The 5,539-nt window shown below is 52.3% G+C and overlaps 1 long non-coding RNA gene across 1 annotated transcript in view; it reads right to left on the bottom strand.

The window, feature by feature from the left end:
• LOC109321545 overlaps positions 1 to 5,539 on the bottom strand; it is a 13,302-nt gene that overhangs the window by 3,120 nt on the left and 4,643 nt on the right. Inside the window, exon 2 of the long non-coding RNA XR_002104081.1 lies at positions 1,976 to 1,983. This is a non-coding gene — a long non-coding RNA (uncharacterized LOC109321545). The remainder of the gene's footprint in view (positions 1 to 1,975; positions 1,984 to 5,539) is intronic.

The following is a 5,539-nucleotide window of genomic DNA, read 5'->3' as shown; positions in this document are numbered from 1 at the left end:
GAAGCTTGTAAGTATGGGCTAGGGCTGTAGCTTTGATAATCTCGCCTGGGAACACGGGTGGATATTTGGTGGGCGTTGGAGTGGGAAAGGCAACCCATATGAGGTCTCCAGGTTTAAAGTTCGGCTGCCATCCTTTTCGAGTTTGGAGGGTACGCGCGGCCCAAGGGGCTTTGTCGGCATTTAAGTTGATTAGGACTTCAGGTAATATGCGGTCCCAGCCCTTGAAGTCAGTGCGTTGGAGAGTTAAGAGGAGTTTACGCTTTAGCTTGCCTATCGTTCACTCTACAATGCCGTTCAATTACAGATGATACGGCAAATGCATATGATGATGGACGTTGTGGGTGGTAAAGAACTGTTGAATGCAGCAACTGTTAAATAGGGGTCCTCTGTCAGTCTGAACTTCTGCGCGTATCTGCCACCGCGAGAACTGCTGTAAGAAGGCCTGGACACAAGGGGGTCCATCCGTTTTGGTCATTGGAATAACACCAATCATACGGGATCCGAGGTTGACGACAACCAGTGCCTTAGGATATTGACGGGCTCCTGGCAAAGGTCCTGCAAAATCAGCCTGCCAGAAGGCTCCAGATTGGAACTGGTTGGAGTTGTAAGCTCCTTTGAGAAACTTGTGGTTCTGGGGTTTAATCCGGGTGCATTGCTGACAAGCTTTGGTGATGCGTTCCCAGTCTCGGGGGCCTGATAGGCCATTTCAAGCAGAGCGTTTCCACCCTCCGATACTGCGGTATCGATTTACGGAGGTTCATATTCCTGGGTGTCCCCACATGTCGTGTAACCACTTGAGATATTTATCGCCCACGGGTTTTCTGGATGTTCCTGCATCCGCTGTGCTACCGATCTGGCGCTCAGCGGTGTGAATGCTAGTGAACTCCTCTGTTAGCATTGGGCCTAGAGACAGGTCTGCATCAACTGCTGTGTGGAGTGGGTCTGTATCGTTTTGATGAGACCGGGTATGATGAACCATTGGCGGGTATTGCATGCACTCGATGATGGTGAAGATATCGTCCCATTCATCCGAGTATTGTTCGGGTTCGGCCGTGCCCGTAAGCATGCTACAAATCCATTGTGAGTCGAGTACCAAAACGACTGGGGTAAGATTCTGGTTGTGAACGTTGGCGATGTGTGACAATGCCGCTTTGGGTCCTCTTAGCTCCATCTCCTGGGAATTCGTAGGTGTTGGTGCATTAGCCAATGCTTGGCCAGGGGGGTTAATCCATGTTATGGAGCTCTTACCACAGAGGGTGCACTTCCAAGCATGCCCCCCTCCAAATCAGGAGGTTCCGTCACTAGCGACGTAGCTGGGAAGGGAAGTACCGTGTAACACTGGACGCTGCTCAGGGTTCAGGGTGACTGTTGCACTGTTGCGGTACATCCAATTTACCCAAGCGTAGTGACCACTTGTGGCTAAGGTATACCATGTTGCCGCTGTTCCGTGGAAGTCGCTCGGAGTCCGCTCGGGATCGATGATGGGGAGCAACGTGACAGCGGGAGCGGCTAGTGTTCCACTCCCATGATGTAGGTTGTGTTCCTGTGTGAGGCGAAAAGCCAACAATAGCTTGCCTAGGTGACCGTAGCGATGTTGTTCTTTATGGAGGGCTCGGTTGAGGAAAATTGCCGGCTTCCCATCGGCAGTGTGGGCTGTGATCCACAAGTGAGTGGGTGTCCACCCAACAGTAAGTTGAAGCGGTGTCGTAGGTCCAAAAGGTACTAGCGAGGTAGTAGTAGCAGAATCAGTCAGGGCTTGGATGCGATGGTTGTCACGTTGCGTCCACGACTGGTGCTTGGCGACTTTCTTACGCAATCGACTCTGGAGTGTGCTCAAGGCAGGTAAGTGCTCAGGTGCGATATGATCCCAGAACCAGTTGATATGCCCCAAAAACTGCTGAGCTTGTTTTGGTGTAGGAGACATATCTGAGCTGATATTCCACGGTGGAGTTGGGACAGAAGCGGGAGACGTTACACAGCCTCCTTGTGTGTGTTCTGTTCCAAGAAACATGCACGTGACAGATGGTTCAAGGTTTGACTTTGCAATGTTGACCTCCCACCCTTCCAGGCGTAAATGGTCAACTAGTTCACTAGCAGTGAGCTCGATGTCCCCAGGGTTACTTCCCAACACTAAGATGTCATCAACATAGTTGAATACCTGGGTACTGCCTTCATCATCGGGGTTCTTAAAGCGTCGCAACGAGCTGTTCATGGCTTGCGTGGCTAAGGCGGGTGAGTTGGAATACCCTTGAGGGCAAACTTCCCAACAGTAAATACGACCTTGTACTCCCATACATAAGATTCCACCTTCGTCATTAAGAGGGAGACTAAAGAACATGTTGGACCAACTTCCGCGAGCCATAGTTGCGAGAATGTTGGCTTGGATGTCTGGGAGTGTCTTCACTGGTACTAGTTGAACGAGGTCAGAACGCCTGTTGGCTTGGCGATAATCTACTACCAAGCGGGCTTCGGTGGGATTCTTCGGTTTCAGTATTCCCCAGCCGAGGGACACAAAGCGGCTATGAAGTATCGGTTCTATTTTCCCTTCGGCGGTGAGGTGGTCTAAGAGGGTGATTAGCGATGGAATAAGCTGAGGCTTGGTCTGTATGGGAACCTATTTCCATGGGGCAACTGTAGGGATCTTGAGTCGAGGTATGTATGGGGGTGGTAGTCCCGTCGCTGAGGTGCGAACTGGGAGAACGCTGCAAACTTTGTTTTTCAGGTTTAAGACACGTATCTTGTGCACTCCTAGGAGTCATTGGTTGCCTAAGACAGCCTCGATGACTATGGGTGGGTCGCCGAGACGTACCTTAACCAACGGAGCTGTGGAGGTGGTGTTGACGCCAGCTACATAAATTATGTGGTTTGTGGGTCGGTTCGGGACGGTGGAGTCGATTACGGTGATTTCTGCTCCAGTGTCCAGCAAAAAGCACACTGGAGTTCGTTCTCCCGTGGGGGGATGGATGACGGGAATGGTAGCATAGGGGCAGGGATCTAGTTGTCGAGTGCTAATGGGTAAGCAAGAAGCTTCACCAAAATTTTGATCTGAAGATGATAGGGTTCTCAACTCATTTCGTTGGTGGACGTCTTCCTTTTCATGGCCGGCGTCTGCCCCTACTCATTTTTTGGTTTTCGTGGGAACTGAAATCCCAGTTGAGTTGCCAGTTGCTTCTGGGTGTCATCATCTAAATTCCTGAGGACCTCCTTTTTTATGCCTGCTTGATTTAGCAGGAACCCAAAACAGGCACGCTCCTCAGGTGTACACTCAGGGTAACGACGTGGGACTCCTTGCGTAGAGTTCAGTGTTTGGCGTTCCTCTTTGCGATGTGCAGCAGTCGCTACTGGGGTGACTTCTATCGCACACACTAGTTCTGGTTTTCCACGCCGTTGCTGTTGACGTCGCCGATGCTGGAAGCGGTACAGTGACGAGAGGGGTTGATTATGAAGAGAGCTGGTTTGGAGCTCCGCCATCTCCAGGTTATCAGTGTAAATATCAATCGTAGCTTGAAGGATCGCTGGAGGGATCTCAAGTTGAAGGGGAACCTTACAATGTCTCTGTGGCCACGGGTCGTGACGAACAACTGGTGTCTGTGAAGTACGCGTAATTTCTGGACCGCCATCATCGCTGATTCCAGTGAATGTGTTAAGGAGTCGCCAAGGAAAGGACGGTCCCCCACCACGGGTGGGCATTGTTGCTGAATCGGCGAGTTCATGGGAACTCTCGGTGCTGCCACTGGAATGTGCTGGTGTCGTGAGAGGCGTGTGTGAAGCTGTGATCCGCCGCTTGGGTAAGGAGAGATAAACAGCTCCTGCGAGGGCATTGACGAATGGCTGCGAATGTGGGGCGTGAATGGGTTGAGCTCCCTTGTGGACTTGGTGTGGCTTTTCATGTACTGCACTGGCAACCAAGGCTGAGAGGGAGATAGGCCACGGTGTGTTGTCAGTTTCCAGGACAGTCGAACCAGGAAGGAGTCCCAAACTGAAACTTCCATGCGTAACAAGACCGATGGCTTCCCGCTGGCTGAGTGTCTCATAGCCATATTCCAATACTAATCATCCAAGCCACTGGGCCGGGGTTTCATTTTCTTGTCTTGCCATCCTGTTAATAAGCTCGTTCATCTCACCGTGGTCGCGATCTTGGGTGGTCCGCTCAGTAATGAGATTCCCATCTCCATCTTGCCGAGTCTTTACTATCTCGACAGGCTGGGCTTGGAGCGGAGGGATCGGCAAGAGGCCGGGCATTGGCGAAGTGGTGTCCGTAGGAGGCGTTGCTTGGGCCCTGCCCCCTGGGTCAGGGAGGGGTGGGTAAAGCGGCGTCACCACCGAAGGCAGCTCCTTCCCTTCCGGATAAGGTGGTGGGGGAGGAGTAGTAGGCGGTGCCGTTGCTGTGGCAGGTAACAGCTCAAAGACGTTGTGCTCATGGCTGCCGCCAGAGGGAGGGTCATTTCTTTTCGCCGCGCAGCTGATGGTGATCAGCGCCATTTCATAATTGTTAAGGCGCCCAAGCGTGGCCGCAAAAGCCTCTAAACACACATGCAAGCACTCCACTTTCTTCCCCTTTTTTTTATCGTTTATTCCCCTAACAGCAGTGAAGACTCCCCGTAACCTCCGATGACTTGCGCCGCCGGGGATAACAAACTGAGAAAGATTCACCTCTTCTGTACAGCGCTTCTCGCCTGTCAGAGCCACTACTTTTTTCGTGAAAGCATCCCAATCCTGAGAGGGGTCAGTATCTTGCTGGTCACCCGAGGGAAGCTCTTTGGCTACCGCTACACAAGCATCAGGGACATCTTGGTTTGACGGGACAGCAAATGACACATTCGAGTCCCTCAGCACACACCCTAGTGCTCGGCCCGTTAAGCGAACTTCCCAGGGGCGCCGGGGGTTGGACTGATGCCACACACAGAACGGCTGGGTGCCATTGTTATCCGCGTGGCTGGGGGCCTGGTGAAACTGTAAATGACCCCACAGTTCATCAGAGCTTCTGGTCATCCAATGGCCAGATGCCCAAGGACAAACCTGACACAGTGACTGGTCGTCCCTATCATGATCTGCAGCCGACCATCCTGTTCATGACGCCATGTTGCTGGATCTTTCCCTGGTTGGGCTTACCACAGATCACGAATAGGCGAGAGAACAGTGAACAGGCTTGGTAGCTTTTATTAGCGACTATTAACGTAGCCGCGCAGCGGCTAGAACTCACCACGCCTCATGCGCCCTAATGGTGCGCGAGACCAATGAACCTGGCTGGTGAGTGGTTTCTGGGGTTTCAGGTTGCCGGGATCAGGCGGGTCTCTGCGTCCTCCTTCGGTTGGCCACTCCAAAGGCCAAGCTGTGTCCTTAATAATCTGCCGTAAATCGTTCTGAGTCCATTAGACGCAGAAATGACCCTGATGATCAGGTGGAGGCTCCTTTTATAGCTTAGGTGACGTGCGGTGGTGTGATTGCATGAGGCACCTTTTGACAGGCCCATGGCACTAACTGACTGACGCTGGACTCCGCCTTGTGGAAAGTTCTAGCTACCGCTTATCTCTTACAT

The sequence above is a fragment of the Crocodylus porosus genome, unplaced genomic scaffold (genome assembly GCF_001723895.1).
Source record: "Crocodylus porosus isolate Cpor-Errol unplaced genomic scaffold, CroPor_comp1, whole genome shotgun sequence".
Lineage (NCBI taxonomy): Eukaryota > Metazoa > Chordata > Crocodylia > Crocodylidae > Crocodylus > Crocodylus porosus.
Note: the sequence above shows the minus strand (reverse complement) of the source record. Positions and strands in the feature narration are given on the sequence as shown.